The sequence below is a fragment of the Ursus arctos genome, unplaced genomic scaffold, assembly GCF_023065955.2.
Source record: "Ursus arctos isolate Adak ecotype North America unplaced genomic scaffold, UrsArc2.0 scaffold_8, whole genome shotgun sequence".
NCBI classification, from domain to species: Eukaryota; Metazoa; Chordata; class Mammalia; order Carnivora; family Ursidae; genus Ursus; species Ursus arctos.
Window position 1 is genome coordinate 15,729,288 of NW_026623100.1, and position 25,780 is coordinate 15,755,067.

At 48.0% G+C, this 25,780-nt stretch overlaps 1 protein-coding gene across 3 annotated transcripts in view; it reads right to left on the reverse strand.

The window, feature by feature from the left end:
- Nucleotides 1–25,780, reverse strand: part of MCFD2 (multiple coagulation factor deficiency 2, ER cargo receptor complex subunit) — a 53,276-nt gene that overhangs the window by 16,921 nt on the left and 10,575 nt on the right. Inside the window, exon 1 of one of the 3 annotated variants that reach the window (XM_057309165.1) lies at nucleotides 4,305–4,627. The exons of the other annotated variants lie outside the window; for them this stretch is intronic. The gene's annotated coding sequence lies outside the window, so the exon portion shown is untranslated. Of the gene's footprint in view, nucleotides 1–4,304; nucleotides 4,628–25,780 lie in introns of those variants that run through there. 3 annotated transcript variants of the gene reach the window in all.

Below are 25,780 nucleotides of genomic sequence, written 5' to 3' on the forward strand. Positions count from 1 at the left end.
TTCAGTAACTTATTCAAAACACAAAAATCCAAAGCAGGGCTGTCTCCAGGACATGGCCTCTGTCCACTGAGGCTTACTTTTATGTGCTTATATGCCAAATGGGGCCTGCATCTGCTGTCAGTGTCCCCTGGCCCCCCACTCCCAGCTCCTCCCTCCCTCTCACACCCCGACCCCCACCCTTGGACCCATGCCCTGTCCACCCCTCGGATCCCCGCGACCCCTCTACCCGGCTGGCCTCTCCCCTCCTGTGCCAGGAGCCCTCACAGCACCTGCCCCTGCTGGGAGTTAAGGACTTGTCAGCTACAAGGGAAAAGCTCCAGGAGACCAGTTCCTACTGGGGCTGGAGCACAGGCCCGAGAGAGCTGGACAGTCAGGCTGGGAATCCAGCTGCCCCCTCCTGCCCAAGTACCACCACCTGTCCGTGCCTGTCTTCCCATCCAGGGACTGGGGGTGGTAACGGCAGGGCTGTGGTGAGGCCTTCCAGCTGCAGAGTCCCCAGAGCAGAGGCCAGCACTAGATGACAGTGAGTAGCTATCATTATCATTGGGTGCATTAGGGCTTCTTTATGAAGCCTGGGCAGGCAGTCCCGCCCTTGGGCCCACTAGGGGGTCTGTGCAGGGGGTGAAGACCATCCCCCTTCCCTGCAGAGGCAAAGCCAGCCTCCCCTACTCACGGCCCAGGGTGCGTCTAATAGTGACTGGACGAGATAAGATAGGCGACAGTTTTGCGGGCATAGGCACCACTCTGAGGAAGAGTCAAATAGTTCTTTGCTGTAAACGTACAGTTTCAGGGGCAGGGGTGGGGTTGCCAACGCCTGGCCCTTGTGTCTGGTCTGCTGCCCAATCCCTGGAGCCTGGTCTCTGTTCCCCAAGCCAACCCCTCTCTTGCCCCAGCCCTACCTTCGCCATCATCACACACGCAGCCCCTCAGGGCAGAGGGGCGGGGGCACCCCTGGTCTGAGGCTGAGGAGACCAGCCTTCTGCTCGGGCCACCATGTTCTCCATTATTTCCCTTCTGCTGTCCCTGTTCGCTGCAAGTTCAGTCTCCTGCCATATAGGATTTCTACCACCAATATCCTAACTTTGTTCTCTTGCTTCCCACCCCAGGACACAGTACTGAGCCCCTTCCATCAGCTTTGCTCCAGGAGGTGCTGTGCCCTATTCCTCTTTCCCAGTTCCCAGGGCCCCTGTCCATCCCCACCCTGCCCACCCTTCCTCAGCACAGGGGTCGGCTACCTTTCCTTTATTCCTCACTCCTCAGAAGCTGGCCCTGCAGGAGAATACCTGCTCCCAGAGTATTGGCCCTGGGTGACCATGCCTAGGGGAAGGAGAGGTCCAGTCTTTAGACTACTCCTGGGGTCTTGACATCAAGCAAAGAAGCTGTAGTAGGCCCTGGTTTTTAAATTATCTATAATTAATGTTGTTCATATGATTTAGCACTTTTTCATCAAAGAGCTCATCTATTCCTTGCAACAACCTGGCAGTTAGAGATAGGCCAGGCTGAAGGCTTTTCTTGTGAGTGGCCCCGCTTGGGAGTCAAATGAAGTCCCAGACTTCTCTGCCCACCTAGGTTTCCTGTCGCCAACGTTAATTAACTGCTATGAACGATGGGAAACAGGATGGAACGTCCCCCATTTCAGACAAGAGATGCCCCGAAGGCATTGCCTGTGGCTGTCTCGGAGGTAAGGGCCACACCTCCTCCAGACTGGAACAGCTCCCAGCGAGGCCCTGTCTTCCCTTCTCCAGCTGCCTCATGCTGCTCCCCACAGAATTACACGACTGCCCCTCAGCCACTGCTTCTTCTGGCTGACTGACGGGTGGAGCCGCCTAGGACTCAGTTCCCCCTCTGTCTCTTTCTCTCAAATAAGGTCCTTTATTTGGTTCTAGGGGTGACTGGGGCCCATAGCCTGGAGGAGTCACGGAGGGACAGATAGCATAGCCACAAATCGGGCCAGATCCCCTCTCTGAACAGGCACCTCCTCGTGCCCAGAGATGCGCATGGCTGTAGCAGGCTCACACGGTGCCGGGTGCCCGGCCTGCAGCGAAGCACAAGACGAGAGGGGCCTCTGCCCTGTCTCCTCTCCTCATCTGGTCAGCAACCACCAGACTTTTCATCTCTCCTTGACCCCAGCCCAGCCTCTTCTTTTGTTCCTCTTCCCCATGAGTCCTAAAGCTTGGAGACACCAGGGTCAGAAGGAGATATGAGTACAAGACCCGTACGGCCAGCAGATGGGGTCTCCTTCCAAATCTCCTCTTTCAGGCTGCTCCCTCTGATCTCCTCCTCCTCATGTCTAGATCAGTAGGTCTGAAAGATAGGCTGTCCTTCAAAGCTAACCTCGGATCTCAACTCCTCCAGGAAGACTGCCCTGATTCCTGCCATGGTGCTCTGCCCCCCTCAGAATTCCGGGGCAAATAGAATCTGTACCAGAAACCTGCTGCAAGCCATGCCCTCTGGTTGTGTGTGGAAGTCACTGGGGCTGTTCTCGAATGCTCTGGCTCTCTCTCCTTCTGGACACTTGGAAAGGGTGTACCTCCCCAGCCACCTGAATCCGGGTGGAGCTGTGTGACGTGCCGTGTGAGTGGAAATGACAGGTGTCACTTCCAGCAAGACAGTTTTAGAGGTGGTATGTGTTTGTCCATGACAACTGTCAATGTGCCCAATTATGGCTGCCCCAGTCCCTGACCAACAGCAGACCAAGCCCTTACAAACCCGTGATGACGTTATTGTGAGCAAAAAATAAACTGTGTTGTTTACTTGTTGTTTTAAACCACTGAGAGTTTTAGAGCTGTTCGCTACTGTAGCATAATCTAGCCCATCTTCATTGGTACATTGGCTGAACAACCACTTGACCAACTCGAAATACAGAGTAAGTGCATGGTTCCTTATAGTTTTCATTCAGATTATAAAAACTTTTGATCCTTAAATCTGCTGGTGGCTGTGCTCACCAAAGCTACTGGCTGGGCTGTGGGTCCTCAAGGAACATAGGGGACCTTCTCCAGAGTCACTGTAGGCCATGGGGTTCATGCCAGGCTGGACTTGAACTCCTGGTTCCGAAATCCTTTCATTATATAGACATCAGGCCAGAGCACGCTCGTCCCTCTTGGTCAAGTGGGCAAGCACATTACTTCTGTCTCCTTTTATCTTACAATGACATCGATGTCAGAGATACTTAGTGCTTCCACGCTGCTGGCCTCAGTCCCAGGACTATCTGGTATACCTGATTTGTTTCAGTAACTCAAACCCTCAGAGGGAAGGGCTCAAGAGCAGATCTTCAGTCTCCTAAAAGGGCCACAGGCTTAGTATGCACAGTTAGCCACTGCTGCCCTGCCGACCACAGCCACCACCACTTCATCAAGCAACTGCCAAGCTCCTTATCTCTCTGGCCACGGGAGAAGGTGACACAGCTCAGCTCCATGTGCCCACAGGGCTGGACCCCGGCCCAGATGGATCAAAATACCCAGCCACACCTTCTCCCAGAACCACGGGTGACGACTGGCCTCACACTTGGGTATCTGGCTGTCCAGAACTGGGCGAGCCTGGTCTAGAATACAGCAACATCTTTTCTAAATGGAAGCATGCCCCCTGAATGGCAGCCTTTCCCTGCACCTCCACCCCAGGATAAGAACGTAAAGCCCTCCTTCCCGAGGCACTCTACGTGGGACTCTTGGCTCCTGGCTAAACAGCCAGCCTGTGGCATGTCCCCATCACCCTTGAACATCACAGGCCCACAGTGAACGTAGGAGAGACTCTGATGGCAGGGAAGGAATCTGACCCCCTGGAGCCCGGCTCTGAGGCACAGCTGAAGAGACTCAGGCTGCCAGCAAGGACGAGGGCAGCTTCTCCCCAAGTCTCCACAGCTGTGAGCCGGGGGCCAGGTGAGGAGGAAGGTGAGGTAGGGCAGAGGGGAAGGGGAGCTGGCAGAGGCCAGCAATGCTACCGTGCCCAAGATGGCGGTAGGATGTGGCCCCAACAGTTCAGGACCCTCTCTGGCCCTTTCTTTCAGCTGGAAATTTCTGTGGCTCTACCCTCCCCCACCAAGATACTCCTCCCCACCCCACCCCCAACACACCAACTTCACTTTGCACAACCAGCAGATTCCTGAAAGGATGCCAGGAAATTGGGTTTTTGGGAAATCATACCCTGTTCTGAATGCCTAGTGGGGAATGCTGTGTTGAAATACATCTTCTGTAAATCCTTTCATAAAGTAACACCCCTGCCGCCGCCCCCACAGCACAGGTCAGGAGAGTGTCCCTAGGGTGCTCTTCTACTTCCTAAATTAATGAGCTGCTCCCCGCCAGGCTCACCTGGGATGGAGGTTCAGGCCAGGCTGGGGGGATCCTCCAACTCAGAGAACATAAAGGACAAATAATGAGCCGTTTGCCCTTTGCCGGCAGGACCTTAGGCCCCGCAGCGCTGTGAGTCACAGGCGATGAGTCACCGCGCATTGTTTGTGCTGACGATCCTGGGAGGAAGCAGTCAGACTGCAGAAGTTGACTTTTCTCCTCTCGCTCTGGGTCTGTGAGGTTCCGTGTGTGCGTGCCTGTGTGGACGTAGGCTCGACCCCCCTGAGTGCATGTACAGCAGCACGTACCTGGAAAACTGCGATTTCCCAACACATTTGGGGTCAGAATGCCCTTCGATCACAAGCTCGTGTCTTAAAGCTAGCAGGGCCCTGGGCTCTTCAGGCATCAGCCTCTGGAACCACCTTTTAGTAGTACAGGGAGCTCTCAGCACTGCACCCACCCTCTTTCTGGGAACTGCCCTCTGCCCAGTGCGTGTCAACCTTGTCCATACAGTTGTCCCCTGCTCCTGCCCCCCAATGCAATTCACAAAGCCGGGAGTGGGCACAGGACTCGGGAAATGAGCATGGAGACTAAGATCCCAGCTTCAGTCCCACGGTCTCCCTTCGCAGAAGCCTAGCTGGGGCCTGGAGGCTGGAAAGCAGAGAAAGCGGCTGCTGGAGAGTAGGAAGCAGAGGCCAGAGGAGCCAAGAGGGGGAGGCTTTCTGAGACCCACAGGCTTTCAGTGCCTCTGCCCCACACGTGCTGCTTCCCCAGTCCAATGCCTGGTGCCTACCCACACCGTGTCTTCACCCTACAAGCGCAGCTCAGAATCACCTCCTCAGCGAGGCCTTTCCCAAGTCCCCCAAGCAGGGCACCCCCTTCCTTCTCAGGGACACCCCTTCTCTTCCTACCAGTTGTTTTGTCCTCCCTACCCCAACTGCACTCCTTAAGGGCAAGAACTGTGGCTCACTTATCTCTGTACACCCCGCTCACTTGCATTGCACATAGTAGGAGCTCCACAAATACTCTGGGGCCGACGTCCCAAGGTCAGAGTTGACCTTGACTCTCTCAGTTCCCACGAGTGAGTGAAAAGAGTGGGGTTTAACCGTGGTGCCTTCTGCCCCCAGAAAGCCTGAGTTCTCCTTGGCTTACAGGGTTGGGAGCGGCCGGTCTCCTTCAGATGCTTCCCCCCGCCCTACCCTGGGGAAACCGAGGCAGGAAGGCATCTGTTTCCTGATCCCAGGAGCATTCTGAAGAACATGAACCCTGTAAGCTGATGAGCTTGTTTCTGAATTGGTCCTGTGGCTTTTGGCTGTCAGTAACTAATGCCTGAAGCTAGCCTCAGGGGACTTCGTTTAAGGAATCAATGGTGTCCGTTTTTACTTTTTTTTTTTTTTTTTTTGAGAGAGAGTGCAGAGGGTCAGAGGGAGAGAGAAGCTTAAGCAGATTCTACGCCCAGCTTAGAGCCCAACACCGGGCTTGATCTCATGACCCTGAGATCATGACCTGAGCCAAAATCAAGAGTCTGACGCTTAACCAACTGAGCCACCCCAGCGCCCCAGGAATCAATGGTGTCTTAAACCAGGGATGAGGGTCTTAGAAATCTCTCCCAACATTTTCTACACACATATGGGTACCTAATTTTTACAAATACGATCCACTCTTTTGTAACCTGTTATTTTCATTCAACAATATACTGCAAACATTTTTTCATGCTAATAAACCTAGATCTAAACTTCATCCGTCGTTGGTAGTTTTTCCCATCCGAAGGATGCGTCAGCATTAGAAGCCTGTTGGACATTGGCTTATCTGCCATTTTGACACTGAAAACAACACTATGAATGAATACTGTTGTACATGCATCCTGACTGATAATCTCCACCAGGGAAGTTATTTACAACAGCATTGCCGCACTAAAGGGTAGGCATTTTCTCTTGCATAACACCCAGCTGCTCTCCAGGAAAATGTACCAATGAAACTCCCCCCTCTCCAGCAGTCTGTAAGAGCGATATTCCCTCACACCTTACCACTTCCATGACTCTACAAATGGTTTTCAGTCAATCAGTCAGAAGAAATCAATTTTTCCCTTCCCTGCTTAAAATATGGCCTCACAGCAATCAATCATAAGAAATAAATTCTTCCTGGGGTGCCTGGGTAGCTCAGTCAGTTGGGTGTCTGACTCTTGATTTCAGCTCAGGTCATGACCTCAGGGTCATGAGATTAAGCCCCATGTTGGCCTCTGCGTTCAGCGGGGACTCTGCTTTAGATTCTCTCTCTCCCTCTCCCTCTGCCCCTCCCTCTGCTCACGCACACAGACACACACACTCTAAAATACATAACATCTTTTTTTAAAAAAAGAAAGAAATTCTTCCCTTTCCTGCTTAAAATATAGCTTCACAGGAGAAGATCCAAACTCACTAGAGAGGGCCTGACACCTATCCAACAGCTTCTACCACGTGCCAGTCATGAGACAGGATCATTCTCCTTTAATCCCACAAAGTAGGTACTACTGTTCCCATTTGATAAATGAGCAAGTGAAAGTTCAGAGAAGTTGGGTGACTTGCCTAAGATCATGCCAGGAAGTGGCCAGAGTTGGGCTCTGACCCTAGGTTTGAGGACAAGGCCCATGACCTCCCTCCTCATGGCTCCTGAAGACACAGAACAACATGGGCCTGACCCAGACCTTCCAGCCTCATCCCATCCTTGCCCTGGTCAAGCCCCCATGCTTTAGCCACACCAGTCCCCTCCAAAGGGTGTACACCCTATGTTAGCATGGACACTACAAGATGATGGAATCAGGGATGATTTTTTATGTTTATCTGTACTTTCTACTGCAGCAATATTTTACTCATTTAATAAAGAAACAAGTTTTCTAAAATTAAAACAAAGTTCATTGTCAAGATTCTCTTGAAGTAACGAGTCCCCTCTAATGTCCCCAAACGCACACACGCACACACACGCAAGCACACATGCTCACACATTTGCACACTGACAACTTGGGGTTGGTGGGCCATGGGCTATTGGTGGGAGGGAGCACAGCATCTCCAAAGCATTCTGTGACCTTCCAAGGGGAGGCTGGGGCCATGCTCACCCACAGTCAAGTCTCCCACAAGAGGACACTGGCCTTTGAGGACATCCCAGAGCTACTGCTGGCCTTTCTCTCCCCTAGAGACCTGACCTCCCCCGACTCAGGCCAGCTGTCTCTGGCACAGACCCTCAACCAGCCAAGCCCTGGGGAAACAGCTGGACCCAAATGACTCTAGCGGCTGCAGCAATGGCCAGGCCTTCCAAAATAAGCAAAGGGAAGCTGGGGGAGCCAAGACTGCCAGCATCAACGAGGGAGTCAGTTGAGGGCAGCAAGTGGGGGACAGGGCCTGGGAACATGTTGCTCAGGGGGAGCCAGGAAAAAGAGCCACAGGGGCTGGTCTAAGAAAAGAGTAGAAATAGGGAGTTCCCCCACTATACCCACATCCACACATGTATACCAGGACACACTCTTTCTGGGACTCGTGCAATATAGTTAAGGCTTATAGAGGAAATGGTGGGTGGGTGGGTGGATGGATGGAGGGATGGATGGATGGCTGGACCAGTGGACAGACAGATAGATGGAGGGATGGATGGAGGGAGGGATGGATGGATGGACGGACAGATGGATAGATGGAGGGATGGGTGGATGGATGGCTAAACAAAGCAATGAATGCATATAATGATGGATAATGAGTGAATATGTCTGGCTCCTTTGGAGGTCAATAATACCAAAGCAAATCAGGATCATAAAGATGTTCATACTCATCTAGTCCTTAATCCAACTGTTGAGAATTTGCTCTAAGAAAATAATTCAGAGGAAGAGAATTGCTCTAACCCCAAAAGGCTGCAGCAGCATTGCTTCTAAAACAGCAAGCCAGAATGGCCTAAGTGAGTGATGACCCGAAGCTGAGGAGTAAATTAATGGTAATATGTTATATTATGCAGCTATTCAAATGATAACCAGAACGACAGTGTAAAGAAAGGTAACCATATTCCTGAAATAGTATTAAGTAAGAGAAGAATTTAAAATATATAGATTCACAGAGCCATATTAGAAGTCAGGAGGAGGGTACCTGGGTGGCTCAGTCAGTTAAGTGGCCAACTCTTGATTTCGGCTCAGGTCATGATCTCAGGGTCCTGGGATCGAGCCCTGTGTTGGGCTCTGCACTCAGCTGGGAGTCTGCTTGGGGATTCTCTCCCTCCCCCTCTGCCCCTACCCCACTCTCTCTCTCTCTCTCAAATAAATAAATAAATCTTTTAAAAAAGAGTCAGGAGTAAAGGTATTTTGGTGGATAGAACAGCACAGGCTGGGACATTAGATTTGTATTCCAGCCCACTTGCATCTCAGGCAGGTCATTTAATGTCTTTAGCTCCACTTTCCACGTCCCTGAAGTGGGAACAATAAGCAAACCCCATCTTCTGGATGGGAGGACTGCATTCACTCTTATATGTGAGGGTGCTTTGTAAACTGTAAAGCTCATCGCATGCTAGCAAAATTAGGTATGTCTCTGGGTCGAGAGTAGAAGGAAAACAAAATAGAGTGGTGGGGTTAGAACTGGAACAAACGTAAATTAAAACAAAAATAATACAATTTTTCACCCAGATCAAATATACAAAGAGCACACACAAAATGTCCTTGACACCTGATGAGATTTGTTGCCCTATCTTTGTTGCCCACCTTGATGAGGCAGAGCTGGGCCAGGGACATAGTGGAACTGGGGGAGGGGCATCCAGAGACACGGGCTGTACAGTCCCGTGCTCCCTGGACGAGGACCGAGAAATCCAGAATCCAAATTCCCGGAGCACGCAGCAGCTGCGAGCCAGGGCAGCTTCGTGGACGTTAGGATGACAGCGGCCCTCGGGCTGGCCTGGCTGCTCAAAGAGATAAGGGCTTCCTGGCAGGTAAAGGGGATGGGCCTACATTCCCCCAACAATGTCAGCCTCGGCCCCAACTCCCAGTCGCGTGGAATTCAGCTCACGGGACCTACTTGGCTCCTGCTGCAGGTAAAACTGAGTTTGTGTGAGCCTGTGGGGCCTGGTGGGGAAGGACGGACAGTAGAACCAAAAGCAGCAGGCAGGTGGCTCAAATGAACCCCCATCCAGTGGGCTCCAGGTTTTCATATTCATGACCCCCGAGAAGTAAATGCAGTCGCCTCCTTTCACAGACAGAGGAAGCAGAGCCATTCCCAACTTCTCCTTCGATGCTGGCCTGCTGGGCACAGTCTGGGGGAAGCGTGGGCCAGGGGCGGGAGGAGCAGTTCTCCAGGGACCCGGGTCCTGGCTGACTCACTGGGCCTGGGGGTCCACTTCGCAGCCTCTGTTACTCACTGCCGGAGACTATGACTTAATTCCCCGTGGGCGATGCCACCAGGCACACGAGGAGATGGGAGAGGACTGTGACACAGAAGCTGAAAGCCTCAATTACCCTTCATGACAGGAACATAGGACATTTTTATGAAGAGAGAAAATTTTGCCTCGTAAATCTCAGCCTGAGCTGCTGTGACCATGGTTACATCCGGAGGCACAGACAGACGCAGCCTCGCAGAGGCGGGGGCTCACCCCGAGCCTCTCACCTGCTCGTTAAGCCCCAGGACAGTGTTCTGCGGGAGCGCTCAGGGGTCAGCCAGGATTCGGCCAGGGCAGGTAGCAGGAAGGGCCAGGGTTCCGGTACATCTCTGGCTCCCGGCCTCAGCTTCTGGTGGGGAAAGGAGGGGAAGCTTTAAAAGGTCCTGCTGCCCGGGTCCAGCCCCAGAGATTCTGATGTAATTGGTCTGGGTGGAGCCTGGACGCTGGGAGCTTCAAAACCCTCTAGGTGATTCTGATGTACAGCCAAGGCTGAGAGCCAAATAGACTTTGCCCTGCCCTGCCAATCAATGAATCCAAAGGCAAGCTTTCAGCAAGCGCACGCTGGTGAGGGCAACCAGAAACAGAACACGGTCTCTGCCCAGGCTCATTTACATGAAGCTGTATTGCTGACCTTCCACCCCATGGGCAACAGATACCCCAGGAGAGGCCCAGTGCGGGGTAGGGTACCTTGGGGCTGACCCCTTTGGGGGCTCCCACCAATGCACACAACCACTGCCCTTCCACACTGTCGTCACGCACGCACGCATGCATCCTCGTGGTCTGCTTTCTTGCTCCTCTGCCCTTCACCGCGAGTCGCTAGTGCAGCAGACCCAGCTGCCCACAGCTCCCCTTTCATCCTCCTTACAAACACTTGCTGGCCACCTCAGGCCTAGAATGGGCACCAGGGCCGCGCAGGGCAGTGGGCCACTAGGAAGCAGGGACAGAGGAGTCAAGAAGGCTCCCTCAAGGACACAGCGGTACTTAGCACCTAACAAGTGGAATCCATGCGTTTGACCAGCTACCTCAGGAGGGTGTGAGCAGAGGCTCAGAAGAGCCCTAGCAACTCATGTTCTTCCGACAAAATCACAGGCAGATTCCACAGCTTTCTATTTACTCGTGACTGTTAATAAATAACCCCATATTCTGTAATAAAAAGTCTAGTTTAATTGAATATCAAAACCCCTAACTCTCACCCAATTTAGACGTCCTCCCCTCTGCCGGTCAGCTCAGCCCTGAGGTGGCTCAGGGTTCTCAGGGGTGTCTGCTATTCAACACTGACTCTCAGGGAAAATTCCATGCTTGGAGAAACTCCCCAGGGCTGGGGGTCCCTGGAACTGACAATGTCTCCATCTAAAGATTTTATTTATTTATTTGGCAAAGAGAGAGGGAGCACAAGTAGACAGAGAGGCAGGGAGAAGGAGAGCCTGACACGGGGCTCGATCCCAGGACTCTGGATCATGACCTGAGCCGAAGGCAGATGTTTACCTACTGAGCCACCCAGGCGCCTCACAATGTCTCCTAAAATGACACAACAGCATAAGCCCTGTTCAACATTTGGTTTCTTACTCAATGTTCAAATCTCTGTGGGTTCTTAATGTTGTTTGTTTTAAGGATATGAATTTTCATCAGAGTACAACTTATTTTTTTACATTAACATTTATTGCTTTCCCTACCCTTCAATAATGATTAAAGTAATATACACTCGGGGTGCCTGGGTGGCTCAGTGGGCGGAGTGTCTGACTCCGGGTTTCGGTTCAGGTCATGATCTCAGGGGTAGTGACAATGAGCCCTACTTAAGATTCTCTCTCTCCCTCTCCTTCGGTCCCTCCTCCCGCTCATGCTCTCTCTCTAAATAAATAAAATCTTGAAAAAAAAAGTAATATACACTCGTTCAACAACTCATACAACCCAGAAAAGCATTCATTAATTCATTCAACGAATATTCATCCTTCTGCATATCTGCCATGGTTCTTGGCACTGTATGTCCATCAAGAAACACATTACACACAGACCCTGCACTCAGAGAGCTTACCATTCACCAGGGTGTCAGATAGAAACTAATAATTATGACGTCACGTGACACAGAAAGATAAAACACACAAGTCACCCACCACCTCAAAGCCTAGAGATTTCCATGGTTCCCGTTTTAGTACATGACTTTCTGATAGCAGCATATTATTAATATACCCAGCATTACGTTGTGAATATTTTCCCATATCAATGAGTATTTTTCAGCCAAATGATTTTAGTATTTCAAAATGTGAATGAATCACAAGTATCTTAGTCATAGAATCTTTAAAGCTGCAAGAGTCCGTAACAGGCTCCTATTCTGTGGGTGTGTGAAATGGGTATAAAAATCAGGAAATGGTAGAAATGATGAATTGTAGAGGCACAGCCCTTCAGATGGCTTGCACATTGTGGGAAGGGAAGGGAAGAGGGGAGGGGAGAAGAGGGGAGGGGAGGGGAGGGAAAGGGGACTCAAAACCCTGTGCTGGCTAGGTACATCTGTGCAAGAGTCAGCCACAGCTTTCCATGTGAAAAGCCACCACCCCCCACCCCCGCCACCACACTGACGGATGAGAGCTCAGAGACCCAGAGGGCTTGTGTGCCCAGGTGGCCGGTGGATGATGTGATCAGATTGGCTGATCATGACCTTCATGCCACACCATCTCCAGAAACCAGTGGCCAGGTCTCCCCTGCTCCCTCTGGATTCCTGAATTATTTGAATAATTGCTTCTATCTTCTCAGCAAAACCCAAGATTGAGGGAATCAACTTTGGAAGCTAACTTTTCCCTTTTTTTAAGGAAAGACATTGTACTCCTTGGAGCTGCAAGGCTGGACCTTTTAACACCTTCTTAATTCGAAGGCTGAATTTGGCTCAAACCCCCTTCTCTCAACTGCAGCCAAACTGCTGCTGAATTTCAACTTTATTTAAACTTTGAAAAAGTCTGGTGCGTGTCTTTAGTTGGGAGAGGGGTTTTTTTTCCCTTCCTTTTAATCAGCTCATAGGTCAATAAGCAGCATGGGCAATAAAGTTCATACTTGGAGAAACCAAAGACTAAATCACCATCTGCATTCACACCCAGGGTGGACGGTCTCAGCTTTCAAGAATTTACTGTTTGTCTTGGAGAAAGCCGCGAGCCTTGCTGCAGCCAAGGGAAAGAGAAAGAAAGGCCACCTCAGCCCTGAGCTCTGCTTCCCCTGCACACTCAGGAAGGACGGGAGAGGAATCATAATGCAGTCAAGAAACACAGTCGGGGGAATCATCTGTGTGGTTTTGCTAGTTTGAAGGTTCGGAGCCGAGCATCGCCGTCCCTGTGTTTGTGTAAGGGAACTCACGAGCCCATCTGCTGACGGCACCTTCGGTGACTTTGCTTGGTCATCACTCCCAAGTGATTCCCTTGAGGACATTTAAGGTTTCCAAATAAACTTTCAGGTTTGGGCAGGAAACCTGTGGGGCTTGGGGGTTGGGTCTGTTTCAATCCCACCCACCCAGAGCTCGTCACAATAGGCTCCACTGTGATGAGAAGAAGGGAGAAAAAGGACATCAAAAGTTGTGGTTCCTGCCTCACTTATAAGCCACAGACATGGAGCAAGTCACTTAGCTTCTCTGAGTCTTGGTTTCCCCATCTAAAAAATGGGGATAGCAGTGTCTGCCTCGCGAGGTTATGCCACATTAAATACAGTTTGTTAAACTGTAGAGGGTTATATAAAGTTATTTATCACTATCCTTACTGTTCAATACTAATTATCCACGTGGAGACTTGAATTGTATCACGAAGAATGTTCATTTCATTTCATTCTCTTCCTGGCAAGGTCCCAAACAGAAAACATTATAGGACACTTCTGGAGCAAAAGAATAAACTGCAAATTGATAGAGCGTAGCACTGGGCTAGATGCTTTCTCATGGAGAATCATTCATTCCACCGCAATGCTGTGAGGTGAGAAATACCATTGTCCCCTCTCAGATGGGAGGACAGAGGCTCAGAATGACTTTCAGTGATATCCTTCCTCAAGGTCACCCAGCTAAGGAGAAGCCACACTGGTGTGCTGGTAAACTGACTCTCTGAAGGAAAAAAAAAGGAGACTTGACGGGTAGGGCTTGCCGATGACTGTGGTGTAGACACTGCCGCCATGACTGATTTCACAGAAAACCTGTACTAGCCAGCTTCAGCACACTACCTGAACCATAGCACCCAGAAGCAAACTGAGGGCTCCTGGTTTCAGGTAAGGATCATTGCCTGTACCCGTGACGGACACGCTGCCCATAAGCAGAGAATCTCCTGGCACCAGGGAGGAACCAGGGCTGGCTGAGCCAGCTGGGGCTCCACTCCCACACCCACCCAACCAGACCCTCTGGGGCAGGGCCTGAAAACCCGAGTCCTAAACATGGACCTGTATGTGCCCTGGAATTTGGAGACAGCCCAGCCCTCAGCTGCCAGGAAGGTGATCAGTTCAGTCATCCCAAAGGCCCCCTCCCATGCCTGCCTCCCAAAGCGGGAGCCCACATATCTGAGAAGAGAGAGGAGGGCATCCCCTGTGACCTGGACTAGGATTCTGGCCTGGGTGTCCGTGTAGGGGCTGGATCATGGTGGTGAGCTCATGGCTCTGTCTTTATGATTATCTGTTTTCACCAAATCTAAGATTCCACTGATTGCAAGTCACACCATTATTTCCTTTACCACCGAGAAAGAAAAAGTGTTGCCAAATTATTTTAAAATATGAAAAAATACATTTTAAAAATTTTATTTATTTACTTATTTGAGAGAAAGCAAGAGGGCACAAGCAGGGGGGGTGAAACAAAGGCAGAGAGGGAGAAGCAGTCCCCCCGCTGATCAGGGAGCTAGATGTGGGGGTCGATTCCAGGACCCTGGGATCATGACCTGAGCTGAAGGCAGACGCTTAACCGACGGAGCCACCCAGGGGCCCCGAAAAAGTACATTTTAGAATCACTGAACTATGATCTATGTGGTGTCCGTATATTCACACACACATTCCACTTCCTAAGAGTTCATTCAATAGTCTGTTCTTTGACAGTGAGGTCAGGTCTCACTCATCTTTATTTTCGTCCTCCGTGATCCATCAGGCTTGGCCAAATGAATACATGCCTAGCAGCATATCATTAGCCACAATTTATTGATCAGTTACCAACAGATGCCCCAGGCTCTGCACCAAGCATGTTACATTTAATCTCCACAATGATCCTTTGAAATAGGCACCAGGTTATTCCCACCTTACAGACGAGGTCACTGAGTGAGAAGACACATAACTTCTAAGAATCCCGCCCGCCAACTGAAACCCCAGGTCTGAGACTCAGACCTGGCTCCATTCACAATACCGGCTCCTCAAAGATGCTCAAAAATATTCACCAAGGGGCGCCTGGGGGACTCGGTTAGTTAAGCGTCCGACTCTTGATTTCGGCTCAGGTCATGATCTCAGGGTTGTAAGATCGAGTCCCATGTCCGGGGCGCGCGTGCACGCTCTCTCTCTCAAAAAAAGAAGAAAAAAAAAAGTTCACTGAACTAAAGAGTAGAGCCTTCCTACCTTAGTCTGTTCCTCAACGTTTGACAATAAATAAACCAATCTGATTTCTCTTTGGTGCTTATGCTGCAAAAGGACAGATAACATTTTTAAAAGCAAAGTTTTCTCACTTCTGTTGAGGTTTCAGCTTTCTTAGACTTTTTGAAGAGAAACGGGCAGGCGGATTTTCTGAGCTTTGGTAACATCTGGAGGGCTTGCTGGAATCAAACCTTTAGGATTAATGTGAGGATGAAAACTCCAGGGTGAAAGGCACTGACAGAGCTCCCCCCCAACCCCTCCCTTGGGGTTTGGTTCTTTCAATCCACCCTGTTTTCCAAACCCAGTTGTGTCTCCTCAGCTCCCCTGCCTCTCCACCCCGGCCCCCACCCCCACCCCGCGCTGCTACCACCTCGGCCGGCATCCCTGGAGAGCCATCCTAACTCGAGCTTGGGAAGATCCCTGCGCTCCTCCGCTCAGCGCAACCAGGTGGGGAGCTTTCGGAAGGCATTTGTAGTAGGAGAAGAACGCAGGGGAGCACAGAAGTTGAAAAAGCTAGATTGCTTCTCCAAGGCGTAGGCACACACGGCCTTGGCCGGGTCCCAGTTTACTGGGTCCACAGGGCCACCACGGCCCCTCCTCTTCTTGGGCATCACTTCCATAATTTGGGGCCAGCTTAATCATGCCTTTCCCCAAAGTAGTTCAGTCTACACCAGTTTCATCCTTTTCAGGCTCTGGCTTCTTTTGAGCAGCTTTGTCGTTGTTTAGATAGTGTGGGCACACATGTGTTTTTGTCATTGTTGTAGGTGAGTGCTCTGTGGGGATCTTCTGGTGGCCATTTGATACTGGGAGATTTGAAGAAGAGCCAGCCCACCTCTGCCCAGGTGAAGGATCCCGTGGAAGGGAAGGAAGGCGCCATCCGATTAAAGAGACCCTGTGATTCGGCTCTGCCGCTCTGATGTCAGTCAGCCTGCCTCTTGAGTTTGAAGATTAAAAGACTGTTTTTCCACCCTGAAGCACAGTGGTCGACTCCACACGGAAGCCCTGTGTGTTCCCACCAATTTCAGCCACCCAAACGAGACCTACTATAAGCTCTCACCAAACTGGTGTGTCTGAGAGCACAGGCAATACGTTTTAGGGCTAGCTTAAGGTCTACTTCTTATTAGTATTATTAATTTTATGTTTCTTAGTGTTTCTATTTGAAAATTACATAGCAGCAATATGACACAGGAGTCTGTAGAAAGAACATTTCCCACAGAGCATTATTCTTTAATGGCACCCCAACTTCTGATTTCATGTTTGTGTGTCGCCTTTGGGTTTCATCTGCATACAAATTTTAGCTTCACTGCGATCACCGAGTCTGTTGTAACTTAAATGTTCCAGGTGGAGTGAACAGCTCAGTGAGAGCATTACTGCTCACACCAGCAATGCTTCTCTGTCGCGGCCCTAAACTTTTCCATTCCCCCAGAAGACCCAGCTGCTCTTTCCCTCCATTCTCAGTAGTGCTCACGCACCTGTGACAGGGACAGTGTATCCATGTAAGTGAAGTGTAGCATTAGGTCTGACACGTGGTAGGTGCTCTGTAAATGCTAGGAGGGATCGGATTTCCCATGCAGACCAGTCAGATCATTTTTGTACGTGAATTTGAACGGTCTACATAACTACCCACGCTCTTCCACATCCTCCTTACTGGAGGAACAAAATAATACAGTGATAATTCTGTCTGGGAAATCCTTGGCGGTAGGGGGAAGCGGGAAGGGGAGTGAGCTTGAATTTTCCAGGACTGAAAACCAACGGAGCCTTTACAAAATAAACAGCCCCTGGAGGCGAGACTAAGGGCTGGAAAGGAAATTTGTGGAACACTGCTGCCATCTAGTGGTTTATGTAGAACTGACAAATTTTGTATTAAGAGGCCCGAGGGTTTGTTTCAACAGGATAATAAAAATCTCAAATCTTCCAATATGAGCATTCAAAGAGTCATCACAGACAGAGTCAACACAGGCTGACCGAGCGGTCCTTCTGGGCCCAGCCCCTGCAGTGCACTGGAGTGGGGCTGGTAGTACAGGGGACAAGAGAAGATAGATTCTGGTCCGCCGCCAAAACAACATCCTGCGGCAGAGGAACAGACTCTGGTGGAGGGCAGGGGACTGGAATCTCACTTCGTATACATCTATCTCGCTTGTGTTTTTAAAAACACTTCTTACTTCCATGGTTACAATGAATGTATTGCATATTACTCACCACATACTCCCTAGGGCAAGGACTCTTAACCTCAGGTCCACTGACCCTTCCCAGATACACTTCAGGGGATCCGTGAACTTGAGTGGGAAAAACATTACAGCTTTATTTTCATGAACCTTGAACTGACATTTACCATTTTCTTCTATTATGAATCAAGCAACAGACTGTGAGGGTTATTAGCAGAAACTGAATAATTTCATTATTCATAGAAATTATAAAATATTTTCCTATCACAGTACAATTGTTGCAGATATCTCAAATTATTCATCACTACTTGAAATTACGGTGACTATTAGACCTACTGCTGGCTCTTAATTAAAAAGCATATAATTACTAAATCTCTCACCTTTTAAACTGTTTTGGTATTTGTATTTCAATATACCGGTTTCTTCAAAATGCTTTGTTTTTTCACTGATGAAAGAAACTAAAGACAACACAAAGAAATGGAAAGACTTATCCCATGCTCATGGATTGGAAGAACAGATACTGTTCAAATGCCTATACTACGCAAAGCGACCTATACGTTATTGCAATCTCTATCAAAATACCAACAGCATTTTCCACAAGACTAGAAAGAATAATCTTAAAATTTGTATGGAACCACAAAAGACCCCAAATAGCCAAAAGCAATCTTGAGAAAGAAAAGCAAAGCTGGAGGCATCACAATTCTGGGCTTCAAGTTATATTACAAAGCTGTAGTGATCAAGACAGGATGGTAACAGCACAAAAATAGACACATAGATCAATGGAACAGAATAGAAAATCCGGAAATAAACCTCTTATTACATGGTCAACTCATCTTCGACAAGGCAGGAAAGAATATCCAATGGGAAAAGACAGTCTCTTCAATAAATGGTACTGGGAAAACTGGACAGCTCCATGCAAAAGAGTGAAACTGGACCACTTTCTTACACCATACACAAGAATTCAAAACGGATGAAAGACCTAAATATGAGACCTGAAACCATAAAAATCCTAGAAGAGAGCACAGGCAGTAATTTCTCTGACATTGGTCATAGCAACTTTTTTTCTAGCTATGTCAAGCAAAGAAACAAACAAACAAAAAACCCAAACAAAAAACTATTTGGGACTACGTCAAAATAAAAAGCTTCTGCACAGCGAAGGAAATCATCAACAAAACTAAAAGGCAACCTACAGAATGGGAGAAGAGATTTGCAAATGACATATCTGATAAAGGCTTAGTATCCAAAATATATGAAGAACTTATAAAACTCAACACCCAAAAAATCAATAATCCATTAAAAATGGGCAGAAGACATGAATAGACATTTTTCCAAAGAAGACATCCAGATGGCCCACAGACACATGAAAAGATGTTTGTTCAACATCACTCATCACAGGGAGATGTCAAAACTACAATGAGCTATCACCTCACACCTGTCAGAATGACTAAAATCAACAACGCAAGAAACAACAGGTGTTGGTGAGGATGTGGAGAAGAAGGAACCCTCTTACACTTGTTGGGTAGAATGCAAACTGGTGCAACCACTGTGGAAAACAGTATGGAGGGTCCTCAAAAAGTTAAAAACAGAACTACCCTACAATCCAGCAACCCCACTACTAGGTATTTACCCAAAGAATACAAGAACACTAATTCAAAAGGATACAGGCACCCCTATGTTTATAGCAGCATTATTTACAATAGTCAAATTACGGAAGCAGCCCAAGTGTCCATTGATAGATGAATGGATAAAGGAGATGTGGTATATATTATACAATGGAATATTACTCAGCTGTAAAGAAGAATGAAATCTAGCCATTTGCAACAACATGGACAGAGCTAGAGAGTATAATGCTGAGTGAAGTAAGTCAAAGAAAGAAAAATACCATATGATTTCACTCATATGTGGAATTTAAGAAACAAAACAGATAAGCAAAGGTAAAAGAGAGAAAAATTAAGAAACAGACTCTTAACTATAGAGAACAAAGCAAGGATTACCAGAAGGGAGGTGGGTGAGGGGACGGGTGAAATAGGAGATGGGGATTAAGAAGGGCACTTGTTGTTATGAACCCCGGGTGATTAAAATATAAACTTAAGGGGGGCCTGGGCAGCTCAGTCAGTTAAATGTCTGCCTTTGGCTCAGGTCATGATCCTGGGGTCCCAGGATCGAGCCCTTCCTCGGGCTCCCTGCTCAGTGGGGAGCCTGCTTCTTCCTCTTCTTCTCCCCATCCCCCCCACTTGTGCGCGCTCTCTCATGAACAGATAAAATCTCTAAAAAATAAAATATAAACTTTTTAAAAATGCTTTGTTTTTTAATCTTATGCATATGAAAATATTACGCTGTAAAGGAGTCCATGGCACACGAAAGGTCAAGGACCACTGCAGTGAGGCTCAGAAAAGGGGCAGGTGACCACGAGCTGGACTAGCCAGAAAGGGCTTCCTAGAGGAGAAGGGATGGATGTGTTCTTCGCATTTTACTAAATGGAGCCCCACAGGGAAATGGCAATACTCACCCTATCTAGGGAAACAGAGCCAAAGTGTAAACATGGGAAGGTTTCTATGACTTCTATGTTCAGCCCAGCAAATGGTCCCTTTGGAAAGAATTTGAGAAAATCCTTGGTACTAAAATATAAGTGACTGAAAATATTTTCCTTTTGGGAGGATTTTCATTTAAAAAGACTCAAAGCATCCACAAACACAGAGGACTGACCCTATGTTGACAGAATTCAGTTGGCGAGGCAACTGGCTGATCCTTTGGGTGGGGTCAGCTTGCCACTGAGTCACACTGTCCCCCCCCGCCCCCCCGCTTGCCCCTATGCATTAGTAAGATTCTCTTGGTTATAAATGACATAGAGACCAAGTTGGCCAGACTTAGAAAAAGGCAATTCAACGGGAGGCTACTGGAATCCCAAAAAGAGAGAAGCCACCCTTCTCAGAGCAGCAGGAACTGGGCAGCTCAGGCCTCTTGGCAATAGGTGTCTGGAACCCTCTCTCCAGAGCAGTGCTTCTCCAAGTTGAATGAGCACACAGTTCACTGGGGTTCTATTAAAGAGCAGGTTCTGACTCAGCTGATCTGGGGGAGAGGCCCGCAGTTGGGCATTTATACTCCCCTTCCCCAGGTGTTGTTGCTGGTCCAGGGACGACACACTGTACTCACGCATAGAGCATGTCACTCACATGCCTCCACCACCGTGCCTCCCTGCTGCTGTGTCCCTTGGTCCCAGATCCTTGGGAGAGAGAATGTGTGGACCCGACTTGAGACCTAGCTTCGAAACTATGGTTAGTAAGGTAGGGCTTTATAGTGTGGGCATGTCTGCCTTCTTGGAGGAGAAGGACTATTGTAAGAACAGTCAACAGGGAGGCACATGTGTGACCAAACTGTAGGGTGGTGGCCCCACCTTAAGGCAAAGGTTAACTGTGGCCCTATGATTTCACTATCTGCCTCTGCTCCTTGCTCTGTCCCATTGATGCCATCTTCTTCCCACCCAGAGACATGCTCCAACAACCCAAGACTGGTTTTGATGAGGTTGTTATTGATGGGGTCCTAGGATCCCATTAACCCCTAAGCCACCAGAATGGGCACTGGCAAAACCCTTCCAACCAAGTCCAGGGAACCTGGGTTAGCACTCGTGTCCCTTCAGGTATGGTCACCTTATTCCCATCTCCTGCCCCACAGAGCCCACAGAACTTGGCAATGGATACCAAAGCCTGCCTCCTAGAGAAGTCCTCCCTAATTCCTGCGTTCTGATTCTCTAATATCCATGAAGTTCAAGGCTTCTCCCCAAGATCTCAGTTTGGACACCCTGCAGGATCTCTTCTCTCAGATTCACAAGTATGGCCACACGTCCCCTCGCTCTGCTGTCTTTGGCTGTAACCACAGCCAGGGACAAGGGCGCACAGCCTGGTTCAGTCCTCCAGCCTCCACTAAGGCCAGCCCCCCTACCGCACTCCCCCAGGGCACAAGGACCTCTTCACACTTTCTCACCCCTCTCTGGGCAGCAGCGCCTTTTGGCCTTGGCAGGCATGACCTTCTCGTCCTTCCCCAGCAGCCCAGTGGGAAGGCAATTAGAAATTCATGGACAGAGGAGGCCTGGTGCAATGTTTCCTTTCAACTCTGGCAGAGCAAAGCAAATTCTCTGAAAGCTGCCGAAAGAAGACTATAATCGTGAGCACTACCAATACAGCCCCAGGGCTCAGACACTAAGCAACAGGCCTGTTCTGACACTGTCCCAGGGGCCCCAAGTTCAAAATGGCCACTGTGGTATTGAGAAGACCGTGTCTTTCAATACTATTTCTTTAAGCTTTTATCTTGAGATAATTGTAGATAATTCATGTGCAGTTGTAAAAAATAAGAGTGATCCTCTGCACCCCTGATCCAGGTCCCCCCCCCCAATGGTAGCATCATCCCAAACCATAATACAATATCTGAACCAGGATATCAACACTGATTTAGTCAAGATACAGATCATTTCACCACAAGGATGCCTCCTGTTGCCCTGTTACAGCCATGCCGGCTTCTCACCTGCTCCCACCCCTCCTTAATCCCTTCCTATGATTTTTGTCACTTCAGGAATCCTCACTCGGCATAATTCTCTGCAGAGTCTTCCAAGTGGTTGCTCATTATCAACAGTTTGGTCCTTTGGATTGCTGAGTAGGACGCCCGTGGGATGGACATACCAGAGCTTGTTCAACTGTTCGCCTGTCGAAGTCTATTTGGGTTGTTTCTGATTTTCGGCTATTATAAATAAACCCCGGTGTACAGGGATTTGTGCAAACATAAATGCCCAGGAATGCAACTGCTGAGTCGTATGGTAGTTACATGCTTCTTTTTTTAAGAACTGCCAAACTGTTTTCCAGCGTGGCTGTCCCATTTTAGAGTTTACCAGTTCAGGTGAAGTAGAGAAAATTTGCTTTTCTTTCTATTATTCTTACCCTCCTCCATTTGCAATATAATTATCCTAAATATCTCCTCGACATACATTTTGAACCACATCAGACTGTGCTGTAATTTTTGCTTTGACTATTAAGCGTAATTTACAAAATTTGAGAGAAGTCTATTGTGTGTATCCATATTCTTGTTTTCCATGATCTTTCTTCCTCCCTGATGTTCTAAGTTTCCTTCTTTTACTGTGTCCTTTCTGTTTAAAAAACTTCCATTAGCTATTCTATTAGGGCAGGCCTGCTGATGACAAATGTTCTTTGTTTTCTTTTGTCTGAGAATTATCTCGATTTCCCCCCTCATTCTTTTTTCCCCTTAAGATTTTATCTATTTGAGAGAGAGAGAGAGAGAGAGAGATATGGAGGAGAGGGAGAGAGAATCTGAAGCAGACTCTGTGCCGAGCATAGAGCCCAATGTGGGGCTCGATCTCACCACCCTGAGTTCATGACCTGAGCTGAAACCAAGAGTTGGCCACTTAACTGACTGAGCCACCCAGGCGCCCCTCCCTTTCACTCTTAAAGGATATTTTCACCAGATCTAGAATACTGAATGGAGAGTTCTTTCCTTTTGATACTTGAAAATTATTGCGCGTCTTCTTTCTGGCTCCCATGGGTTCTGATGAGAAATATGCCATCATTCGAGTTGTTTTCCCTTATAGGTAAGCTGTTGTTTCTCTCTCGCTACTTTTGAGTTTTTTGTTGTTTTTGTTGTTGTTGTTGTTGTTTTTTGTCTTTAGTTTTCAGAAGTCCGACTATGGTGAGTCTCAGTAAGTTTCTTTGGGCTTATTCTCTTCAGGGTTCGCTCAGCTCATACATCTCTAGATTCGTGTCTTTTGTCAAATCTATAAAGTTTTCAGCCATTATATCTCTGAGAACTTCTTCAGCTCCAACCTCTTTCCTCTTCTGGGGCTGATGACAGGAAGAACATAAGGTCTTTTGTTACAGTCCCACAGGTCCCTGAAGTCCATGCAATTTTTTTTTTTTAATCTGTTCTCTCTGGGTTGGTCAGATTGGGTAACACAGATTGTTCTATTTTCCAGTCCACTGGTTCTTTCTTCTATGCCTCCATTCTGCTGTTGAAGTACTTATTGTGGTTGTCGTATTTTTTAATTCCCAAATTTCCATTTGGCTACCCTTTATATCTTCTATTTCTGTGCTGAGACTTGGTGTTTGTTTTTTTTTATTATTGGTTTCATGTTCCTAATTGTTTAAGTATTTTTATCATGGCTGCTTTAAAACCCTCACCAGATAATTCTAACACCTGCTTTGAGTGCTGGCATCTTTTCTCCTTTGGTTCGAGATCTTCCTGGTTCTTGGTATGATGAGTGATTTTTGATTGACACCTGGACGTTTTTGTATTACATGATGAGACTGGATCTTATTTAAACCTGTTTTAACTGGTTTTCCATGACACCAATGTGGCAGGGGAAGGGCAGGCGTTGCCTCCTTCATGACATGTGAAGGGAGAAGTCGACTCCCCACTCAGCCTCCATCAAAACCCAAGGCCAGCAGCTTCTCCTTACTGCTGGGCGCGGGGTTGGGAGTTTGGATTCCCCACAGGGTCTCTACGAACACGGAGGTAGAGGTGGTGTTGTTATCACTGGGTGGTAAAAGTCCTGACCCTCCACCAGGCCTCCTCAGACACACCCAGCAGGAAGGGGGAGGGGAGTCTTAGTTCAGCCAGCTGGGGGTGGAACTCCAACACCAGGCTCCCCGCATGTTCTCCACTGACCCTGTGGGTAGGAGAGGGGCCTTGTTACTGCCCAGGGAGTGGGAGGAATGAAAGTCCCAGCTCCCTACCTGGCCTCCTCTGGCATCACCTCAGATGCAAGGAGGACAACACCTCATTACAGCCTGGCAAGGATGGAAGCCCAGGCTCCCCGCTTGGCCTTTGCTGGCAGGGCCACCGTCTCCCCTGTAGTGTTTGGCTGGAATACAGCAGTTATTGTCTGAAAGTTTTCCGTCTTGTGAGATTGCCCTTTTCTTCATTCCCTGGCTAGAGAGAGCATATTTTTGTTGGGGCTTTTTTATGTGTGCTCCTTTTGGAATTTCTGGGTTGCCAGCTTCCTCAGCTCTAAGTCTGGGATATATTTGGCAAAAACACAAAACAAAACAAAACAAAAAAACAAATACAAGACGAACTCACCGCCATGTATTTGCTTATATCGCAATGTCCCTAACCAGTCCGCCTTGTTTTCCCCACCTTTCAGTCTCCTAATGTTTGCTTTAAATACAATTTCCCAGGGTTTTGTTGTACTTCATTAGAGAAATAGAAGTGCATCTATTCCATCTTCCCAAAAGGAGAGTTCCTGGGTTTTGTTTGTTTGTTTTTAACATCCAAAAGTTCAGACATAATGTTCATAGTTTCTGCTAATTCCCTAGTTGAAATGTTAGATCTTTGGTTTGGTCCTTGATAAAATGGATTTTCTCTTGAGGTAGAAATGTGATTTAGCTCTTGTTTTTATTGGGGATGCTATGTAAGAATATTTGTGTCCTCTGATGATAACACCTTCAGGGGAATCTGGAATATGACAAAAAGGCTTTTTTCTTTTTCTCCTCTCTAGAAGGAATTGAAATCCAGAATCTAGGTCAGACAGGTTACATGGCAAACACTCAATGAATGAATCAACAAATGAACAAATGCAGGACTAGCCAAAAATTAAAAGCACTAATGTCTCATCGCTCTGTGTTTAGAGAAACTTGTTGGGTTATGCTATGGGTCTAGCTAAAGGAAATAGGTTCTTCATAGACAATAAAGATTAAGTATTAATTAGTACAACTCTTCTGGATAGCAATTTAGCAATACTTACTAAGGCTTACGAATTTCAAACTGCAGTAATTCAATTTCCTCAACAAGTAAGAGTATATTAAAGATATCACATCTAATTATAACACCACATAGAACATCCTAACTTGTTCTGTAGTTCCTTAACAAATGGATTGATAACCATGATCTAGCCATTCAATGGAATAACCTAAACAGAGATCTTACAACCCTTGCCCCTGAGGAGGCATCAATCCCTTTACAGCCCCTCCAGCCCCCACTGCAATGAGGAAGGGGCCCGGGCTCTCCAGCCAGAGTGAGGAATGGGTGACTCAGAGTTTAAAATATTCTGTGTCAGGACTTACTAGATGCTTTCTACATTTTCTCTCATTTTGTTAATTCTCTTAACCTCTCAGTAAGTTTTATTGTAGTTTTTTTTATATATATGAGAAACTAAATTTTAAGTTCGTGGCTGGGGAGTAGCAAGCCTAGGATTCTGACTTGGGTCTACCTGAGTCCAAGGCTTACGCTCATATAAGGCTGCCTTCCTTGGGTATATTTATCTCCATTTTAGAGACAAGGAACCTGAAGTACAGAGATGTTCCTTATACATTCTGAAAAAATCCTTGAGACGGGCTATGAGAAGGCTAAGGTATTGTGTAGGAGAGAAGAGGTCAAGAGGGGGTATGCAAGGAATGTCTC